This window comes from Marmota monax, unplaced genomic scaffold, assembly GCF_021218885.2.
Source record: "Marmota monax isolate L192 unplaced genomic scaffold, Marmota_monax_Labrador192_F-V1.1 WCK01_AAM20220418_F8-fsc00020, whole genome shotgun sequence".
NCBI classification, from domain to species: domain Eukaryota; kingdom Metazoa; phylum Chordata; class Mammalia; order Rodentia; family Sciuridae; genus Marmota; species Marmota monax.
In genome coordinates this window covers 3,572,103-3,595,518 of record NW_026692912.1, presented here as the reverse complement: position 1 = coordinate 3,595,518, position 23,416 = coordinate 3,572,103, and positions in this window count along the sequence as shown.

Sequence of the window (23,416 nt, the reverse complement as noted above, 5' to 3'; positions counted from 1 at the left end):
CTACATGCTGCTTTTATTTTCATGGTGCATTTGTTCATTTGGGGGCAGCTGGAGGAAATGTTCATGCAGATAATGGAGGGGGAGGTACGTTCAAGGCAGAGTTGAGTCTAAATATTTATACGGTTTTTAAAAAAGCAATCTTAGACCTCTTGCCTCAGTTGAGACTTGGCCCTACTCTTCTCTCCTGTCTGCATTTGACAAAATTCCAAAGCTTGGATTTTGAATGTCCCCCCAAGACCCATATGTTGAAGGGTTGATCCCTAATCTGTGACACTTTAAGGAGGTGGTAGACCCTTTAGGGGGTAGGGCCTAGTCAAAGGTGATTAGGTCACTGAGGGGTCGGGGGGTGGCCTTGAAGGGGATATTGGGGCCTCAGTCCCTTCTTCTCTCTCTTTGCTGCCAAGCTGCTATGAGGTGAACAGACCTCTCCATCAAGTTCTCTCTCTATAACGAATGGCCTTGCCACGAGCCCAAGGCAACAGGGCCAATGGACCAGGAACAGAAACCTCCAAAATCATGAGCCATAGTAAACCTTTCCAACTTCTAAGCTTATTATCAAGAATTTTGTCACAATAATAGAAAACTGATTACCTATAGGGAAATTAGAACTCAGGTTTTTAATTTGCATAAGGAGACCCAGCTCATGGGCTGGAGGTGTGGTCCCATGCCAGGCTTGATGCCTACCCAACAATGTGTGTGGCAGGTCTCTGTGAGCTGTATACACAGCCTTGTAGAGATGCACATTATCACTACTTTGGCATTTAAACAAAGGAGGCAACTGAAGTTCAAAGGTTTGCTTCAGGCCACACAGCTGAGAAACAGCAGCGGTACAGAGACTTGACTTCCCCATTCTCAAAATAGGGCCCATTCTACCCCGGCTGCTGCCTCAGGAGGGCTCTGCTTTCTGCCCCCTTTTCTTTGGAAGAAATTAATAAAAGGCAGCCACCCAATGGCCAATGGGCTCCCAAGAGGTTAGGGAACATGCTTGTGGGGACAATCACAAAACCACTTTCAGGAGACACGTGGTCTCCGTAAAAAAAGAATACAGAAATCAATTTCCTTGAATGTTCTTCAACCCAATCGACCCTGATGTTGCTTGACTGTTCCTGACAGTCTCTGATCACCCTCCTTAAAGCCCCAAATAAAGCATAATGAAATAAGCCATAAGCATTTGGGGTTATTCAGCTCTCTGAAGCGCTGGAGGATGCAATTTGTAGGCAAGATGTTAAGGAATTCAAAAAAAAGAAAAATGCCGGCTGGTGCCAAGCCGCGTTGTACCAATTTCTCCCTGGCTCTGCCGCATGTTAGGTATGCATATGGTCCACACATTTTCCAAAAATGTACCCCCAGGTGTCAGGGCCTGTTTTTTAGAGTGTATCAACTAAATGTGGAGAGACGGGTGTGCTGAGGAAATGAAAAATAAAACCCCAGCTGCTCCCTTAGAACATTGCTGTAATTTGGCGCTTGGCGTGGGTTGTGGCGTTCCTGTCTGGAGTCCTGCAGAGGCAGCGCCCTGGAAGGTGACCTCTCCCATGACAGGACCCAGGGCATCGACTCCATGTCCCCTGGTCTGGCATGGGATCTGGTGTGGATGGGAGGCTCAGAGAACAGGAGGTGAGTGAGCAAGTTCAGTTGCTAAACTGGTACAAGGAGAGGAAAGGCCCTTGGGAGAGGCTGGCTGAAATGAGCTGTGATCCTGACACCACCCTGCGTACAAATTCCTGCCTGAAAGCCCATCTTCAGGTTAAAGAATTGGCTGCTTGGTGTGGTGATAAAAAGGGACAAGGAATGAACTTGGAAAACTTGGGTTTGTGACCGATAGGATTGCATTTGAGCCTTTTCCTTTTATAACGATAAAGTTATAGAGCATCTAGTGCATTACAGTAGGTGTATAATTTTGGCACATAGTAGGTGTAAAATTTATCCATCCATCCATCCATCATTCATCCTTCCCTCCTTCCCTCCTTCCATCCATCACCCACTTGTTATCTACAATTGTCAGACCTGAGGTCAAGAGCTAGTGGCAGAATGGTCACTACTTTCAAGGAGCTCAAAATCAAGTGGATGTCGTTGTTTAATTCTTAGATAACACCACAGAGGCAGAGGATATCATTCCTCTTCCTGAGTGATAAGGAAAGCAAGCTTCAGAGAAGTTCTGTGGCCTGCTCCCAGTCCCCAGCAGTAAGCAGTGGTCCCGTGGTGGAACTCAGCATCAGAGGGCACCAACAGGCACCTGGCGGCTCAGTGCTGCTCAACGCATGTTCTGTTTGGGCTGCATGTTGTTTGTGGAGAAAGAAAACCTGGAATGTGAATACTGTGGCCCTACTCTGAAGGTCTGACCCTCGGTCCTGTTCACACTCTGTCCTTATTAGCCTGGCCTGTGGGCAGCTGTGTGTATAATCCCCGTTCAGATTTTTCCATACCTAGTGCTCTTCTCAGTGGGTTTAAGGATATTACTACCTCTGACAGGGCCTTGGCCACACTCCTGATCCCTCAGGGTCTTTTCTGGCCTGGTGCTGATGGTCTCCACTTCGTCACAGTTCCTTCAATCCCACGAATTGACCATCGTGGCAAGCACACCCCGTCATCTTGCCAGCTGGCCGGGCTGCTGAGATGAGCTAGGTTTAAAGAAGCTGACTGCAGCAATAGCTAAGAAAATGGCGAAGAAATCACGCCACACAAGAACATGAGTTTCAAGGGCGAGACTGCTCTGCGACCCCAAGGGTCAGCTCCACGCTGGGCAGCGCTGGAAAAAGCAAGGGAGAGAGAGAGAGCACCCCAAACCCTTCTATTTATTGGGGAAAAGACATTCAATAGAATATTCCATCCAAATAAGGCAAGGGATAGGATTTCGAAAGGTGGAGTCTTACTTGGTGATCCTTGTGGTCAGCAGATTGATTGACATCTTGGCAAGTCACACCCATCTCAGGTGCTGTGTGGGATCACAGGCAGAGGGAGAGGAAAGGCACACTTAGGTCACACAGCCCAATCAGCGTGCAATGCCAGACCAGACCCCTCATATGCTCAAATGCGTATAGCTCACACACACAGCCCGTGGATGGCTTGCGACACCGTCATGTAGTTCTGGATGTTTTGGGGGCAGGGATGATGGTGGTGGTGGTTAGAGGGGTGGGGACATTGTACAGCATGCACCAGATGTTTGGTTATGTTTCCCAACTGCAAAAAAACATCGGCTGCAGCCAGTCTCTTCCAATAGCTCCAAAGGAAGGGTTTTTCTTCCCCTCTTCCCAGGGCAAGGAGCCTCGCAGGGCCCTGGTTAGCTCACTTCCCCAGTTCTCTCATGGAAAGGGCAGGCAGCTGGCATTACACCCCCTAAAATGTTTCCAGGCTGAAGTCATCTCTGCCAGTTAATGTAGTAGGTGGAGCTTTGGGGTCTCCATCAATCACTGGGAATGAGTTGGAGGAAATACAAATTTCCCTCCAGAAAATCACGCTGGTCCCAGGTGCCCAGGCCAGGCCTGCTGAGAGCCGGAGGAGAATCTGGTCCAGCCATGTCCTCAGAACAGAGGCAAGACCTCCCTGGGGGGATGAAGCAGGAAGGCCCATTGGTGGAGCTGGAATTGACAGCCTTGCCCAAGCCTACTTGAGCATCTTAATAAGGAGCTGAGTGGGCGCCAGCACCTGTCCAGAGCTCAGTGAACCCACAGGGTGCCCGTGGGCCACATCTGATCCTGCTGAGGTGGAGCAGCCTGGGATCTGTGAGAGTGAGATTCTAGGCCAGGCTGCCCAGGTCAGGATCCGGCTCCACCACTTTCAGTCTTCGGAGTTTGGGCATGTTCCTGTCCCTGTACCTCAGTTTCCTTATCAGTAAAATGAGGGATGATAACAGCACCTACCACATGGGGAGGCTTTGAGCATTTAATTAGCTATTCCAGGGAAATGACTTCTAAGCCTGACATCTAGCCAGTACTTAATGGAGCTATTATCATCTTTCATGATTCTTTCCATTCTGTCTCTGAATTGGGTTTTATCCACAGAAAACAACCTGTTTTCACTGACCCGGGTTGGATGGGATCCCTTCAGTTAATGTAAGAAGACCGTGTGTTCTCTTTCAAATGGAAGTTGGAGCTGCTCTCGTTCTCCATTCATTGCATTCCCGGGAAGACCTTAGCCTCTGTCTGTGGTTTGCTTTCTGTTGCCCCCCTCCCTTGCCACCAAACAAAACCAAAAAACAAACCCCAAAGTGATGTGACCGTGTTTTCTTCTCTGCCTTACCTGTCAGGAAATTTAGAACGTTATCTGCAGCTTACATTGAGTTCCCCAGGGCATCTCTTTTTTCCAGTTCTCTTAAATGGAATATTTACCCCAATCCAGTGCTTCTTAATATTTGACCCCTGGGAACCATTTAAAATAGCAAAGTATAGGGACTGAAGGGAGTTCAAGGAGCAGAATGCCAAGAATTCAGAAGCCTGAAATTCTCTTCAAGTCTTACCTTTCAACTTAAAATTCATGCAGCATTTTGAACTTGAGTCCATTATATTTTCGTATTTGTTTACATATTAAATCAGTGCTTTGATCAACCTTCAGGTAAAAACGGATGTTTAAGGAAGACGATGCTCTGAACTTAGGCTATGACTCCCTGTGATAGTCATTGGTACCACTCAGGTCTTTCTGGATCTTCCTCCTTACAGGGGCATAGTAGGACTGCAGTCTCTGTCCTTGTGATTCCGGTTGGCCCATGTGACTAGCTTTGCCAAGGAGTGTCCATCAGTTCTGGCTAGTGTGTGGTTCTCCATATTCCCTTGCAGTGCTCAGGTAGAGGCCTGGTCTGACAAGAGCCTCCATCAGTTGGGTCCCTGAGTGATCTGACGAGCTGAGTTCTACTAACTGTGCTGCACAGGTTGGGTGAGGAAGAAGTAAATGCTATTGTTTACAGCCACCGAGAGTTCAGGGATGTTTGTTATGGCTGCATGACCTAGCCTGTCCTGCCTAATGCTATCTAGCTACCCTAGAGTTCCAGAAGGAGAGCCTCCCCTCCATTTTGAAAGCATGGCCTGAGGCACCTTGTCTAGAAATGGACATTTGGGAAGACGAAAAATGAAAAACTTCAACTGCTGGATTTCCCCTTTTTTTTAAAAAAAATTTATTTTTATTTATACATGACATTGAATGTATTTTGGCAGAATATACATACATAAAGTATAACTTTTCCTATTTAGGATCCTACTCTTGTGGTTGTACATGATGTGGAGTTACCCTGGTTGGTGTATACAAATACAAGGCTAGGAATATTATGACCAATTAATTCTACTGTCTTCCCATTCCCCTCCCTCACTCTTCCTCCATTAACCCTGTCCATTCCAATCTTTCTATTATTCTCCTTCCCAACTTCCCCTTTTTGGGTTATCATCCACAAATCAGAGAGAACATTTGACCTTGGTTTTTGGAATTGCTTTATTTCACTTAGCATGATATTCTCCAGTTCCATCCATTTACCAGCAAATGCCATAGCTTCATTCTTCTTTATGCATGAATAACGTTCCATTGTGTATATATGCCACATTTTCTTTATCCATTCATACGTTGAAGGACATCTAGGTTGTTTCCATAGCTTGGCTATTGTGAGTTGAACTACTGTAAACATGGATGTGGCTGCATCGTTGTAGTATGCTGTTTTATAAGTCCTTTGGGTATTTGCAGAGGAGTAGGATAACTGGGTCAAATGGTGGTTCCTTCCATTCCAAGCTTTCTAAGGAATCTCCATACTGCTTTCCAGAGTGGTTGCATCGATTTGCAGTCCCACCAACAAAGTATGAGAAGATTTTCCCTCTTTACAGAAAATTCTTATCCCCTTTTAAGGTTTAAGATACAGAGCATAGTATGAGACTTTGGGGTCTTTCTCAGAGGACATTATGCTAAGCAAAATGAGCCAAACACAGCCAAACTTTGAATATGCACGATTTTCATTTGTAAATCATACTAAAGTATGCCAAAAAAATAGAGTCTCAATATATAGACTAAAAGCAACTCGTCATTTGTTACTTCTTGGGAAATATCACTTTTTAAGACAGTTATACACTAAATGTTAAATCTGAAAAAATGAATTATAAGTTTGAGTTGGGAATCTCTGACTATTGGATTTCTATTGTGGTTGGTGCTGAGCATGCAGCAGGTACTTGATAAACAACATAGGATGGGTGAGCGTCCTTTCACTAATGCAATAGTGCAGACTACCGACTTTTTCACTCCTTAGCATTATACTTTAGCATCTATTTCATTATGTCTTGTTTGATAGCTTACTGTTGACATATTAGTCTCTCCAACTAAAATATTAGCCCTTTTATGTAAGAATTAGGTAATTTTATCTCTGAGTCTTCCAATGGGAAAAGGTAAATTTCTGATCAAGTGTCCAAGAATGGCTTGGTGAATTGAATGAGTTAGGTGGCCTGTGTCATGTATGGTTCCCCTTGAACTGACTTCAGTTCTCAGCCAAAGTTCACCCCTGTTCCTCTGGCAGAACCTTCTCCCCTTGCCCAGTGCCCTTCCTGGGGTCCATCATGTGAGCAAGCAGTAGCAATGGTTTGACTTTTACTATTTCTCTTTTCCCACCAATGAAAATGGCCCCTGTCCCTCATTTACAAAGTGCTGCAGGTTTCCTGCTGTCCCAGCTAGTAGCACTAAAACAATTGTCAGGGAATTTGCATGGGCCTAAAACACCTGGGAGACCAGCTGATCAGTTTGCATACAAATCTTGCCATCTCAGGCTTTAGGATAGGAGAAAGGTACAAAACAGGATGGAAGAGAGAGCTGTGGGAAAGCCGAGAACACTAGTAACATCAGAATCCAGGTATTTTTAGTTATCACTGGTGCATAACAAACCACCTGCAAACAGAGTAATTTAAGGCAAGGTGTTGCTGTCTTTTGTAGTTCCATGGGTTGATGTGGATCAACTGGGTGGTTCTTATTTGGGGCCTTATGTGGTTGCTGTTTGTGGGAGGTAGGGGCTAGAGTTACTTAAATGCCTTAGTTTTTGGCTTCTGGGATGGCTTCTCTCATGTGTCTGGTGCCTTAGCTTTGCAGAAGAATGGAGCTAGAGGTGGGCCAGATCTCCTTCTCTCCACAGGCTAACGAGGGCTTCCTTCTAACATGGTGGTCTAAGGGGAGTAGGACTTCTTACATGGAACCTAACTTCCTTTAAAACAAGATTTTAAAACTTCAGCACTATTGACATTGGGGCCATTTTGTTGTGGAGGACTGTCTAGTGTAATGAGACTGTTTAGCTGCATCCCTGACCTCTATCAATTAGATGCTGGAGGAAGGTCTCCCTGTCTCCTCTCCTGTCTAATTGTGACAACCCCAAAATGTCTCTAGACATTGCTAAATGTTTCTGGAAAGCCAAGTTGCCTCATCTGGAGAATCACGGTCCTTGAGGGAGTATTTCAAGAAACCCAGGTAAGTTACAAGTCTGCTTGTGACCAGCCTTGGAAGGTAGAGATAGGCACTACCTCTGTATTCTGTACCAAGTGAGTTCTAGGGCCACCTGAGGTAAGGAGAGGAGGATGATCTAAGGGCACAAACACAGGGAGAGATGGTTTGTGGAGGTGGGGAGTCACCTTTGGAGACAAAAGGTTTATTAATTGGACGACTCATAAAAGCCTTCTTCCAGGACTCCTCTCATGCTTATTGTCAATTCCCTTTAACAACTTTGCTGAATGTCCACTTGGTCCCTATTTCTGTGAGGGACACTGGGTAAGATGATGCCTAAGTCAATGATTCCTATTCTTGAGGTTGTTAGGGGCCACTTGGGGATACAGATAGCAAACCAATGTTTGAGTGCAACATGGTATAGGATAAGATATAGAAAGAAGTCGTGAGTGGTGGCACATGCCTGTGATCCCAGCAGCTCAGGAGGCTGAAACAGGAGGATTGCAAATTCAAAGCCATCCTCAGCAACTTAGCAAGACCCTGTCTCAAAATAAAAAGGGCCAGGGATGAATCTCAGTGGTTAAGTGCCCCTGGGTTCAGTCTCCAGTACCCGGGGGGTGTGGGGGAGATACAGAGAACAAAAGGTGGAATGGAGCATGGGAAGAGAGGGTGCCATTTTCCTATGGGTGTCCTCTTGCTGGAGCAGATGACACATGGGCTGAGACTTGGAAGATGAGTAAATCAATTGTGAGGAGATGGGGGCCATGCACTTCTTGGAAAAGCACACTGTGGTGAAACAGTGGGGCCCATGGGGACAGGCAGCGGCTCCAAGCTGTAGGAGTGTAGGTGTGTGGGTGTGGGATGGGGCTGGATTGGTTCCTGCAGGAAGGGAGAGGAGATAAGGGCTGAGGAGCCGACTTGATTCTGAATCTATTTCTTGGCTATTGTTTTACCAATCTCCAGTGACTAGGAAATGACACATCCTTATTTGTAAAATAAACAGCAGGGAAGTCTTCTGGACAGGACACCTGCAACGGGGGTACCAGGAGGCAGCACTGAGCACGCTGTAAACCAGCCTGGACATGCTTGTCTCCCAGAGTGGGCGGTGGTGCCGAGAGGGGCAGAGGTGCTGGGAGCCTGCTAAGCCAGGCCCTTTCATGGGGGTTTTGGAAACCTCCTTGGTCAGCTCCCGTATCCGCCACCTGGACGTATTATCACTTAAAATGGTGCTGAGAGTCTTAGACTTTCAGTGACTCAGCGAATGCCTCATAGTGAGTGTCAGAGTTAGAACTGGACCCAGGTTTGCGATGTTGACATAGATATTAATCTATGGAGTGTTGTCAAATAAGGAACCAAGTAAGGAAGAGAGAGAAGGAAAATCTGGCATCCTGGTGTTCCTGGTTTATGGCCGCCATGCTAGGAGCATTGACTCAAAGTCATCGTCTTAGTGGGCTCAAGGAGGTGCCCACAAGTCACAGTCCCACTGATTCTGGTGCCCTGCTTCTTGTTTCATACATTTGCCACCCACCCTGATTCAGAGAAGCAGCAGCCAGTCAGCAGGGATGTTTCTGATGCACTTGAAGGATAAAATGAGGGACTGAGTTCTCAGGTATAAAGGGGTCTCCAGGAAGGGGAGATCAACGCTCTGGGCAGGCATCCGGCTGGACTTGAAAAACCTGAAGAATTCACTTCACTCCCTGGGACATCCCATCGGCTACCAACATGAACACTTTTGATGGACACATACAAAATAAATAGTTCCCCACTTACTGGAATCCAGGAGACAGTTTTCAGTTAAATATGTCTGCGTGACTTCCCCTGTGGCTGCTCCCCCGCCATCAATAAATACAACCCCTGGTTCCCTGGATGGAGTTGCAACTCCTTAGCGTGGCAGGCTGAGCCCGCTGCCTCCTCCAGCCCCGTCTGTGCTGCCCGGGTGCCACACCCATGCTGAGACACTGCTGCTGCCCCCCCCCCCCCCAGGCTCCTGCTCTGCGCCTCTGGTCATGGCGCCCTCTTCCTGTCATGCACCTCCTTTATTCTTTCTGTCTGATGACTCCAATTCCCTTGAGCTTCTGATTACTGACTGGGCACAGGTCTCTGAGCACCTCTTATGAGCAATACCTGGGATGAGCAAGACACAGTCCCTGACCTTGAAGAGCAACCTCAAATGTCACTTTCTCTGTGAAAATGTCTTCGGTCCCTTTGGGAATTCCCCAAGCATGCTTTTAGGGTCCCCCTACACCAGTGATTGCAGTGTGTTGCAGTTTTCATTTGATGGGGGTAGGGACCACACCTGACTTGTCCAGAGTCGCTGGTATGCATGCGGCCTGGTTTGTGTCTGGGTCCCAGTCTATGTTCTCCTGTGCTAAATGCATAGCCAAACAATGTGTGAGTGGGTAAGTAAGGGCAGCTCCCTGGTGCACTGGGTCTTCACAGGGATGCTTCCACAGGGAAGGGGGAACTGTTTCCCTGTTCTGCATGGAAGCTCCCTGTGAAGATCTTCATGGACTGCTCCTCTGCAAACTTAGTAAAAGAACAGGGTTTTGACACAGCGCCAGCAGACCTGAGAGAGTCAAGTCACTCTCTTTGAGGAGATTAATGAACAAGGACTTAGAGAAGGGATGGGTGAGCTGGTAACCAACAAGTAGGAACCAGCCATCAGCTCAACCCTATTTCGGGAACAAACGAAACCAGCATCTTCAAGGTTGAGCTTGGCTTGGTTCAATTAATCCTTCTCCTCCTCTGTGTGTCTTCTGCTCCCACACCCACTGCAGCCTCTGGCCCTCATCTCTGTTGAATCACGAATCAGAGCCGGCAGCACCGCCATGCTTGCTTGCTTGCTTGCTTGCTTTCTGTCCCCAGCTGCATCTGGCTATTTCCTCATTTTGCTGTCCTAGGAGGACAGAGAGGACCCCCGGGGTGGAGGGAGAGTCTTAGATAAATAATCCATTTCGAGTCTTTCAGGGAGAGGGACGCTCTGAGTAGGGACCCTGATTCATGGAGGAAGGAAGATGTGCATGAGGGGGTGGGGGGTTGGATGAGGATCAGAGGAGGCAAGGAGGCTGGGCAGCCTCCTGGGGATGGGTGGGAAAGGTGAACCGCCAGGTCCTGATAAGGCGTGGAATGCTTGGGGGCTGTGAGCAAAGAACCACAGGCACAACGGGAAGGGAATGCAGACAGGTACCTTTGTACAAGCTGATTTCTTTATTAATGGAGAACATTTACATATCCAACAATTGCACATCAAAGACAGAAAACCGGGGTACAATGCTCACAACCCATAGGACAAAGATAATGATCATGACATTGAAAGTTTTGCAGGTCGGTAACAAAATACTAGAATAAAACCTCAGTGGAAAAATGGGCAAAAGATTTTAAAGAATAAACAAGGAAACCGAAGGGACTACAAAACCTCTATCAATTTTTAACCCATAATTGAAGAACTGACCATAAAGAGACTGGATTCTTCCTCTTTAAGTTAGGAAAACTTTTTTTTTTTTTTTTAAACAATTTGGTAGCATCCAGGACCCAGTGAAATGGCACATAGAACGGGTTGCCCCCTCCATGGGCAGATTCCTGGTCAACTTTTGCCGTCCATCTTGAAGCCACTTCCTTAGAAAACTGCCTTTCCGTTATCCTCTGAGCCACCAGCATCTTTCCACCCTCTTTTGGCCCCCCTCACATAGCTCCCTTCCCTTCTAGAATGTGAGTGCTCCTGGGCCCAGACCCGGCCTTCTTTTGTCTGTGGTTCCCAAGTGGGGTCTGGCACATGCTCATCTCTCTCTGGCCCCACACTGAGTCACGTGACTCAGTGCAGCGTCCACTGTGTGTCCTGAGAGGGGTGCAGAGCATCTGAAACGTGCACCGTCTTGGGCAATCAGGGCCATATGGTGAAAACGTGCCTGAGATGGCTTGTACGTTAAGACTCGGTAGAATTTAATAGTATTCATTTTATTTCCCCCCCACCCCCAAATTCCTGGATTTCTGCCTTCCCTCATATGAAGATGCATTTTGCTGAAATGATTCATTTTACAAAATCCCTGCAGGCCGAACAAGCAGAGGCATGCACTGGGTTTTGAGTGGAGAGGTACCACGTGGGGACCTGGGGCCTCAGTTCCCGCTCAGCACGTTGTAAGTTCGGCTAGTTGTTCCCAACATCTTTTCCTAATCAACATCTCACATAGAAAAGCAAAGTGTGCCAACAGACCCAGTGTGCAATGGTGGAGCACCTACTGAATGCTATTTAGAACCATCCTAGGAGACAGGCAGGTATCAACTACGTATATTAAACAGATGAGGAAACTGCTTGGCTCCTCGAGGGGCAGAAATGAGCTGTGTGAGAATCATTCTGAGGCCAACCACCCACATTATTATCAAGACAGGCAATAAAAGCTGAAAAGAGCCTTTGTTAAGAATGTGGGGAGCAGCTGTTATTGTTACCTTTGTGGATGGGCAAGAGTCTTTCCTCTGGGACACTGGGGGGCAGTGTGGGACAGTGGATTGAGCTAGCAATTTGTAATAAGGGGATTTGGGTGTGAGTTTGAAAGCTCTGTGACCTTAAGCAAGTTAAGCAACCTCTCTGAGTCTCCATTTTCTTATTCCAAAATGGGAACAGTCATTGTTAAGACTCATCTCAATAGATTATTGTGAGGATCAGATAAAAAAATGGGTGTGGAAATGCTTTGTAAACAGTGAAGAGCTAAATGGATAATTCTAATAATATGGTAAGTATGTAATTTGAGTCTCTTTCTGAGGAAAAAAGTATTTCCCTCAAAACTCCTGCCTTAATCCTGAGCCTCCTTAACTCTGGAGTTCACTCTTGGGTTCTCATACATTCTACAGGTACAACGAACGAGCATTTCTAGAGACGGAGGTGGAAAGGGGCGAGCCGGGATAAATGGGGTCCACTCGTCAGTTTCCTCTGGTCCTACAGCAGGAGCTCATTCAGGGGCCATGACAGCTGCCTCTGGCTGTGGCAGAGGCAGGGAAAGGTGACCACAGGGTGCTGGGGCCTCCAGGGCTGGGGCCTCCACTCTGCTGAGGGAGAAAGAAGTCAAAAGCCACCTTGGGTTGGGGAGCGTCACACGGACCCTCTGAGAGTCTTGGAGTCAGAGTGTTTCCCCGTCCTCAGTCACTGGTGAGTTTTGCTGGCCCTGGAAGTCACCTCTGTGACCTTTCACTTGGTTGACTTTGCATCCGTTTTCTGACCTCATTCAAGGTCAAGGGCGTCTGTGAGTCTCCATTGAACCACTGACAGAAAACACACCTGTTCACTTCCCAGCGGAGCTCGGCCGAGGTCCACCCTGCCACACTTCCAGCAAGCAGGCCCCGTGTCTGGGTGCACATCTCTAGAGGCAGGAGGCGCCGTTCTCTCCAGGTGGCTCTGCCCGAAGATTCTCCTGTAGATGGGGCCTATGTTTTCTTACCTGTGATTCCACCCATTCATTGGCTGTGACTGTTGGGTCACATGAAGTATGTCCATCTTCACTGTCCAAGCTGGCCTGTAGGAATCTGTAGCTGGCTCTTAGGTACCCCATGTCCTGCCCAGACTGGACACGCCCCCTCTGCCTGTTCCATCTAGGTTTCCTCTGCTGATGTGGCTTCAAGTGTTCTGGATATTGTTTGTCACTGTCCTCTGAAAGGACTCCTTCATCTCTTAAAATATCACTTCTGGCAGGGCACACAATCCTTTAGTGTGGTCTGGACAAGTAAGGGTGAATGAGAGAGTCCCCTCCTTCATTCTAGAGCTGCTACTACTGTTGATGCAGCTTAAGTAACACATTCTTCATAATGCTCTTACCCAGGGCCAGACACTCTGCAAAACGACTAGGTTTACAGCATTACCAGTACCTCACTCCGAGCAGCCTCATCCCTCAACCCCTAGTGCTAGTAGAAGGCGCGTGTGGGTTGTCTGACAGCCACCAGAGCAGTATTTTTAAAGCTTTTTGATTGTGCAGGCATCTCAGTAAAATCACACTGAGCATGCATCTCCAGTGTGTGTCTATTTACTTATAAATTTTATAATGGATGAATGCATAGAGTGCATGCAAAAAATATGAAAATTTAAAGGTACAAAATCAGCCCAAAATAAAAATTGGAATGATTTCATCATCATTTATAGTCCTATGGTCCACCTGGGGATGTTCCACTGGGACTCAGAGCATTCCGTGTCCTCCTGCTAAAGCAACTCAGAGCTCTGTGCCCAAGAATGGAAGTTGTGGCTGTGCTCACGGCAGCTGCAAGGTATCATTCACTGGTTTCCAGACTTTCTAGCTGGGGACAGTGACGTTGTTGGGTATGTGATTGGAAGAATGAGCACAAAGGAAAGAGGTCGTCTGCACCCCCCCCCCCCAGTCACCCTTGTCCTACCCATTACCCACCCCGTTTCCCCTCTCCCTTGGCTGCTGCATCTGTCTTCACTCATCCCTGGTGCCATTTGTCCCCAAAGGCCAGAGCTGTCGTTGGAATTTGGTGGACATAACATCTTTATTTTTTTTATTTTTATGTGGTGCTGAGGATCGAACCCAGCACCCTGTGCATGCCATGTGAGCACGCTACCGCTTGAGCCACATCCCCAGCCCAGTCGTTGGAATTTGGGAGGCAAGGTAAGTGACAAGCTGAGGAGGTGATCGTGTTTTTGGATCTCAGAGGAGAGAGAAGCCTTTGGAGTGAGACCCCTTCCCATATAAAAATCCCAAGAGAGAAACTGGCGGTAATTCTGGCCTTGGCGTGAGTTCTGAGGAGTGTGAGCAGAGTGCAGGTCAACATGAAGCCATGCTCCGGGGAGAGGGGGACCACCGGGGGCTTTGACCTCGAGGACCCTGTGCGACAGGAGCCCGGCCCTCAGATGCTTGAAGGAAGTCATAGTAGATCTTTATCCTGTGGCACCTGGGGGTGGCCCAGGGAGACATGCTGGGCTCAACATGTAGAAGGCTTCACCTGTCCACAGGCGAGCTGAGCTCCCAGGAGGGGTGCTGTCTCCCTCCTGGAGGTGTTTGAGAGCCAGTCAGGCATGGAGCTGATGGAAGCTTGGGCCATGGGGACTCATGCTGGTGGCCTGGGCTGGTGGGCTACTGAGGTCCCAAGGATCCCAAGACTCTGAGATTCTAGGACCAAGTGGGATAGGGTGGTGGGGACTCCAGGTCCCTCCTCCTGTCCCTGGATACCCTCCTGCGCCCCCCAGCCTGGCACTCTGGTGCCTCTGGTTCTCCCCAGGCTCTGCTGTCTCCTAGGAGGCTAGGGCATAGGAGGGCAGGTGGGTCTCCAGAACGCTGGCTTGGCCAAGAGCCTTGTGTGGAGGCCACTTGGCTGGGTGTGTACCAGCTTTGAAGAGCAATGCCACCCATGTTGCCCTCTGTCTCCTATGGCCAGTGGTCTCCTATGGCCAGGATGTCCACATAGGTCCTCTCTGCACCCCCTAAGGAAAGGTGAGATCTGAGGACTCACCAGGGTCCCTTGTCCTCTTTCCTGAAAGTTGGAAGAAGACATTGGCACCGTCCTTCTAGGGCAGAGTCACCTCCTCTTGGGACGCCCTCCCTCCTGTGGTGAGTGGGTCAACACAACCTGATAACTGGCCTCAGAAGTATCTTAGGGTCCATTTCTTCCTCTGCGGTGGCTCTGATTTAGGCCCTTGGTGTCTCTTCCCAGGACCGTGACAAGAGCTTCTTGCTGCTTGATCTCCTGGCCGCTAGACCATCCTCCCCAGGATGATCGTCATGAAAAATGACCTGATCATGCTGTCACCCAGCTGACCTGTGCACAGGACCACCACCTGTCACAGATTCCACCCTTTACAGTGGAGCTGTCCCCAGCCTCTCCCACCTCCTCTCCACCCTGGTCCCATCTCATTGCTCCCTCTCGGTGGCCCTGCCTTGGGGACTCCAGACTTTTGTCTCTGGGGATTAATTTGTCAGAATATTCTTGTCTGCTGGGGAAACTCCTAATCCTCTCTTAAGATCTTGTCAGATGTCACATTTTCTGTGAAATCATCCCTGATTCTCCCAGGCCAAGCGAGCTCTTCCACGTAGCTGCATGCGGAGCTGTGGGTAGGATGCTCTGGGGCTCAGGTGTGTGCTACCAACAGCAGGGACAGACACCTGCTTGTGGAGGCACTTCATGCCTGCCTGTGAAGTATTAGTCAAGAGAAGGAAGGAATAATCAAATTCTCTAGCTTACAATTCATTTCACTTTCTGACCCTCTTGGAAAGAGGTACACTACTAGGCTGTCCCATTAAAAATCACCTCAACTAGCTCCCTGTGCTCTCCAAAGCTGTTGGGTGTGTTGCAGAGAGCACAGTATTAGTTTCCTGAAGCTGCTGTAACAAAGTAGCCCTGCCTGGCTGACTTGAATAAGAGAAATTTATTGTCTCATATTCCTGGAGACCAGAAGTCTGAGATTAAGAGGTCATCTGGGTTGGTTTCTTCTAGGGGCTGTGAAAGGGAATCTGTTCTGGGGTTCTAGTCTAGCTTCTGGTGGATTGCTGGCCACTTTTGAAGTTCTTGGCCTGTGGTAGCATCATGCTGATCTCTCTGCCTTCATTTGGTATTCTCTGTGTGTGTCTGTCTCCAAATTTCCCCCTTTCCTTTTTTATTTGATGTTCATTGATAGATGCATTTTAATAGCTACTTAATGATTCGTGTGTACATTTTAGAAATCAAAATTAAATCAATTATTGTTAATCAGCTATTAAAATAGATTGATCAGTGTACTATGTGCCCTTTACTAATGGAGTTATATGAAGAGGGAAGGAGACAAGTGAAAATAGCCATTGAAGAGATTTGAATGTCACTCAGTGCTGTTATAACGAAATGCAAGGTTTTCCATCATAATTCTATAGAGTAGTAATGACTTTGAAAATTTTGGCTACAATTTCAACCACAAAGTTGGAAGATAAATGTATGTAAGAAAATTAAAAGTATTAATTTTTGATTGGACAAGTTTCTAAGTTCCTTTTCCTTATATTATCATTTTCCCCCAGGACACTAATCATATTGAATACCCTATTTCCAAATAAGGCCACACTGAGGAAGCAGGACTTCAGCATGTGGATATCTCAACCTATAAACATACCAGATCCTTGGGACATGCGCGTGTCAGCAGCCTTTCCATACCTGCAGATGGGGGGACGGGGAGAGCTAGATAAACCCAAGGCTTTATCTTGATCTGTGCACAGGACCACCACCTGTCACAGATTCCACATTTCACTCTTTCACTTTGGAAAGTCCAATGGCCACTTTCATTCATTTATTTGTCAAATAAATATTTATTTTAATTTTTCTAGATGTTGATGGACCTTAATTTTATTCATTTATTTATGTGTGGTGCTGAGAATCAAACCTAGTGCTTCACACATGCTAGGCAAGTGCCCTACCACTGAGTTACAACCCCAAACCTTGGCCAAAATTTTATTGAGTGCCTACTATGTCCCAGCACTTGGCATCTGCCCTGTGAGCAGAGTTGCCTTGGATGATCCATGCCTTTCCTGCTGAATGATACACCATGACGTGTCCGTGGTGTATCTATGGTCGGCATCTTCAGTGGAGACTTGTTTCATTTGATTGGGAATCCGCCTCATCAGCTACTTGAATATTGGTTTCACAACCTGAAGAATAGGACTGTGATTGCCAAGTTTAAATCTTAGGCATAATCTGGTTGTGCCATCTGTTTGGAAACATTGTGGTTAAGCTACTTTTCTCTGTCCTTCTCCAATCTTATGATTTTGGTTTGAGGAGGTGCATGCACCATTAATTTGGAAAGGAAGTAGGAGCACCTCCCGGGACCTGCTTTGCTCAGAACACAGCCAGTGTCCAGGGAGCAGGGGCCTGTATTGGGTGCCTCCTGGGGCCAGAGGTGAACCAGGTCCTCTGGCATCATTGCAATGGCAAAGAATTCTCTCCTCCTTGCTGCACCCAACAGAGTGTTTATCTTTTTAAAAGCTTCTTCTTGTGCTCCCTGAGTGCTTGGGTCTCTGTGCTAAGTACCTTAAATGCTTTACCTAGTTTTATCTTTGCCTTAGCCTTGTGAGGTAGAAGTTGCGCATCTCTAACCTGAAAATTTGAAATCTGAAATGCTTCAAATCCCAAGACTTGGAATGCCTCCGTGACACCACATGTGGAAAATTCCACACCTGATGGCACATGACGGATCACAGTTGAAATGAAGATGTAGAATTACCTTTAGGCTATGTGTAGAAGGTGCATATGAGACATGAGTGAATTTCCTGTTTGGACTTGGGTCCCAAGACAGCTCATTATGTATATGCAAATATTCCAGAACTTCAAAAATTCCAAAATCCAAAACACTTCTGGTCTCCAACATTTTAGACAAGGAATGTTCGACCTGTAGAATGATTGACCATTTTACAATGAGAAAGCCAGTCGCTGGATCATAAGCCAACTTGCCATCTTACAGTTAATAAGGGACAGCAGTGTCCCAGATATAAGTCTGTTGGTCCCAATGTGGAGGCTTTTACCCTCTGTTCTCCTGCCATCTCTCATTTAAAAAAAATAAAAGTTATAAACACTTAAGGTGTGCAGCATTATGTTTTGATACACATATACCTAGTGAGCTGATTGCTACAGTCAAACTATTTAACATATTCATTCTTCATATAGTTATGCCCTTTTTCGTGATATGAGCATCTAAAATCTACTCTTTTTAATGAATTCCCAGTATATGATACAGTGTTATTTACATAGTCCTTATGTACAGTAGTTATTGTGAGAAGACTTACTCCTCCTGCATAGCTGTGCCATTACGCTTGACCTATGTCACCCCATCTAGTGACAACCAACATTCTATCCCTTGCTTCTCTGTTTGACTTTCACACATAAGTGAGATTATGCAGTGTTTTTATTTCTGTACCTGGCTTATTTTACCTATTGTAATATCTTCCAAGTTCATTTGTTCTCTGGTCATCTCTTAATACCTAGATTCAATCTGTACCAGTTCCTGCTACAACAACTTACAGTTCCTGATTGCCTTCTAGAGATCTGAGAACACTGACTTCAAATGCAGAAGGGTGTGTGTGTATGTTTTTTTTTTTTTTTTTTTTTTCTGAGAAGAAGATCTAGAATTTGGCCAGATTTGCAAAGGCCATCTGACCTCAAAGACTAAAATACATGTGGTTTAGGCAAACAGTGGACACTTGTCATTGTCTGCCTCCAAGGCATTCTGCAGACTGTCCCAGGGGTCTGTAGGACAGAAAGAGCCCTGGCAAGCTCCTAGGCTAAGTACGGTTTATCCGCTTTATTCATTCAGCAAACACTGAGTGAGTTCCAGTACCATGCTGACCCCTGGGACTGGCCCTGTCCTCAAGGGATCCAGTCTCTCAGTTGAGGAAATAGACATGTAAAGAAACATCTGAGTGCAGAATTCTAGAGTGGGCTAGAGGGGTGTCAAAATGCAGAGCAGGAGTTGCCTAATCTCATTCACTTTATCTCTGTCATTTTCTCACCCAGCGCAGTTCTGGTGTCCACTAGATCTTGGTTCTGGGTTAGCCTGCGCATGCTTTGTGACTATTTGAGTATATGCCAGGAACAAGAGTTTGCTTTTAACTTCCTCACGGGCTTCTCATCAAAAGTGACCACCAACTCCAGTTCTTCCACCGTGCAGAATTTAAAGTCGGCAAGAATCAGAATCACATCAGTTTTTATTTACTATACACCCAGCATTTAATAGCAAGGCTATTAAGGAATCCTTGCTGGATCAATATTTGTTCAATGAATTAATGAAAGGGATGGTAAGAGAAGAGGACTTTAGTGGGGGGGGGGCGGGTTTTAAAGTTTGAACATCAGAATCATGTGAAGAAATTGTTAAAATATAGGCTGGTGCAGGAGGCCTGGGGTGGAGCTTAAACATTTGCATTTCTAGCCAGCTCCTAAGGGAGGCTGGTGCTCCTGGGCTAAGGGCCACACTTTGAGGAGCCCTGGCCTCTGGGGTCTTCTTCCAATAGAGATAGATGACAAGAGGTGGCTCTGGGTGTTGTTTCCAAAGGACTGCCACAGGATTTGGGCCTCCCTACCTTCTTCATAAGGGCCTCTGTACAGGTGCAGGATGACACAGCCATGATACAGGTGTTTAACCCAGATATGAATGTGTGCCTTCAACAGTGAGCTCATTAAGTGAAATAGAGGGCTATTAAAATATCTCTGCTTGTGAAACCCTTTCTTGTCTGTCGTGAGGATCATGATTGTCCCATCTTATGCAATCAGCTTCTTCAAGGAAAAGGACCCGCTCTTGTAGCAATTTTGGATTTTACTGATTCATCATCACTGCCTATTCATGCTGAGTAAGTTTTAATTGTCTCTGACATTGAGCAAAGAGCCCAGTGTTGGCGACTTGGGTGTGCTAAGCTCCATCATCACACCGCTGAAGAAATGCACCGGTTCCTGGCCCGTCATGTGCTTCCGAAAGAAGAGATCTGACTCAGTCTCTGGGAGTCTGTGGTTTCTTCTCTTTCCACAAATATTCGAAGGCAGGTATCCTTGCCCATACTGCAGACCTCACGTGTCAGGGCACAGTCACAGTCACTGTGGAAAGCTGCCTGCCATTTGCTTGATGAAATAAGCCATGTGGCAAGGTAGAAAGAGTTTCTAGTCTTTCAGGGCCCCACCGGTATCCCCTGCCCCACGACCTGGCTGGGTCAGGTGCCTCATCCTGAGAATGCACGGCGGCACTCTGCGTTTCTCTCCAACAGAGCCCACAGCAGGCCCTTCTGAAAACCCTCAGACCACACATCTGCCTCCTTCACTGGGTTTGGAGCACCTCAGACATGAGATCATCTCTTTTGTCGTCTTTTGCCACAGAATCCAGGATGGGACCTATTGATGGCTCACTTGATGGCTCTTTTTTTTTTTTTTTTTTAATTTGGGTACCAGGGATTGAACTCAGGGGCACTCTGATTGAACTCAGGAGCCACATCCCCAGCCCTATTTTGCATTTTATTTAGAGACAGGGTCTCACTGAGTTGCTTAGCATCTGCCTGTTGCTGAGGTTGGCTTTGAACTCACGATCCTCCTGCCTCCATCTCCCGAGCTGCTGGGATTACAGGTGTGGGCTCTTGTGTGTACTTGTGTGGCTCTTGAGCTCGTTAGGAATGCTGCAGGCACTGTTGCATGGTAGCTTGGCTGTGACCTGTGGGCGGGCTCTCTTGCTCTCTGAGCTTTGCTTTCCTTTTCTGGAAAATAGGATGATCATCTGCATCCGAGCATTGGCTTTCCACAATCCAGCCTCCATCCTGTGTGCTTCAAGGAGTGTCTCACCTTGCCCTCACAACCAGCCCACCAGTGGTGACTGACTTTATTTGCAGATGAGGCCACTGGGGAAACAGAGAAGTTAAGAAATTAAGATGTTTTCTAAGTTTGCTTGCTCAGTGGACAGTCAAGATTTGGTCCCTGGCAGTCTGACTCCAGAGCTTGCACTTGTTACAGGTTCTCAACTCTGGGGATGACTTTGTCCTGCAGGGGACATTTGGCAATGTCTGGAGACTTCACTGTGACATTGTCACAACTGTCAGGAGGAGTGCTATTGGCATCCAGGGTATGGAGGCCTGGGATACTGCTAAGTGTCCCGCAGTGCACAGGACAGGCCCCACCACAAAGAATTATGCAGTTGAGAACATCGGCAGTGCCTCAGTAGAGAATCCTCGCTCAACACTGCACCGCTCTGTGAAGCAAAGTGTGCTAAGAGCCAGACCCAGGGAAGCCCACGTTCATGGCTCTCCTTTCTCACAGTTCGCAGGATCAGCTCAGAGAAGAATTGGCCAGTCTCGTTTCCTTCAGCAACTCCAGTTCTATTCTTCATGGTTCCCGGCTGCTTGACATCACTATCTCCAGAGTTCCTGTCTGTGAGATGTGCTGACAGTTATCAAGAGTCAGGGCACAACTCTCCTTGGGAGAGGTCCAACTTCCCCGAGATCTGGCAGGTTCAGACATTCCGCACAGAACGCACCTTCCTGGCCTCTGACCTCACGGTGTGCACGACTCTGGGATGGTTGTTTCTCCCTTCGTGGGAACTGACGTTTCTTACCCTCGGCATGGAAGGCCCTGTGAGGTGCTGGCTGCCATCAGTGAGGTCTTGACATGAACGCTGTCATGGTTCTGGCCCTTGAAAATCAATGAATGAACCAAGGAGAAACATGACACATGAACTGTCATCCGGAGCAGCGGCCACACCTTGTGTGCTGGACACTTGGGGCGGGGAGCTATGAGATCGCCGCTGGAAGCAGGAACAAGAAACAGGGAGGTAATGACAATTGAGAGGGCACCTCTCGGTGTGCCCAGGGTGCTGTGGCTCACCCTCTGTGGGCTTGTTTCCTCCAGAGCTCACAGTGAGCATGCTTCAGTGATGTCAAGTGCAGTTAAGTTAGGGTCAACTCAGTTCGTGTCGATGACCTTAACTGGTGCAGAGTGCCTGGCTGTTGGATCTAAGGAAAAGCTAACTTGAGCCAACGTGGTCCCCAGGATCCTGGGCTGAGGAGAATCCCTTCCTGTGCTGACAGACAGGACATCAGGCTGCAGGTGGCAGGGCCATGGCCTCTCTTGTGGTAGGAGGGGGATCCCTAGAGGACTGTCACTGTCCTACTTCACATGCTATGAGGGTTATTTGAAGGAGCTTGGAGAATGGACCATGTTCCCTTTTTGTTCAGCACTAACATGTTCAGGACTTTAAATTTCATGCATAAAACCACAGCTCGGCCAGGGTGTGCGGCTGGCAGTGCAGGGAGTGACCCACCTCCGTGCTGTGAATCTAGAAACTTCTTGGCCTCTCTAAGTTCTTGCCTGTTTTCGCCATTCTGCGAACAGTTCTGCTCTCTGTGCTTTCTCACTCCACTGGAGTCAGTGTTTGCTGCTTATGGACAGAACCCTGGGCAGCCAAGTTAACGCTGATCCTTTCCGTTATTGTTTTTGCCTCATCACTGTGTCCTGAAGGCATCGAGTTACTTACTTGCATCTCGGCCTGCCTGGACCGTGAGCCCAAGTGTAGGATAGTTCGCTCTTTATCGTGGGCGTGAAGCTCATTCTTTTATTTAATCCTCCAAAAAATGCTACTTGATAGGTATTATTGTTCATATTTTACATTCTATAGATGAGGAAATAGAATCTTAAAGAGGGTAAGTAGCTCAAAGATGACTCACCCAGGAAATAGCAGAGAGACTCTTTAAACTAGTTCTCCAAGGACCCAAAGTCTATGCTCATTATTTACATCCCCACCCAAGGAAGAGTCAACTGTCAAAGAGAGTAGTTATTGAGAGTCCTTCTTTTTAAATGAGGAAGTTGAATTATTCTCATCGAAGGTAAGGATCACATTCCCTTGGGCACCCCAGTGACCACACCCCAGGAAGATCTGCATGGGTCATGGCCCGAGAGCTGTGCTTGATGTTCATAAATTTGTTCTGATCATTAGAAAACGACAGAAGATTGTAGGACCTATTGTGCTTCACAATATATCCAATCAAACCAAACTCATTTTCAGTGGTTGTAAACAAAGAAACTTTGGCCAAGAATCTGTATGGATTTTGTAGGACACTTGGCCAGGAGGATGTTTTTATTTTTATTTTTTTATTATTTTTTTTTATTGGTTGTTCAAAACATTATAAAGCTCTTGACATATCATATTTCATACATTAGATTCAAGTTGGTTATGAACTCCCAATTTTACCCCAAATACAGATTGCAGAATCACATCGGTTGCACATCCACATTTTTACATAATGCCCTATTAGTAACTGTTGTATTCTGCTACCTTTCCTATCCTCTACCATCCCCCCTCCCTCCCCTCCCATCTTCTCTCTCTACCCCATCCACTGTAATTCATATCTCTCCTTGTTTATTTTCCCATTCCCCTCACAACCTCTTATATGTAATTTTGTATAACAATGAGGGTCTCCCTCCATTACCATGCAATTTCCCTTTTCTCTCCCTTTCCATCCCACCTCATGTATCTGTTTAATGTTAATCTTTTCTTCCTGCTCTTCCTCCCTGCTCTGTTCTTAGTTGCTCTCATTATATCAAAGAAGACATTTGG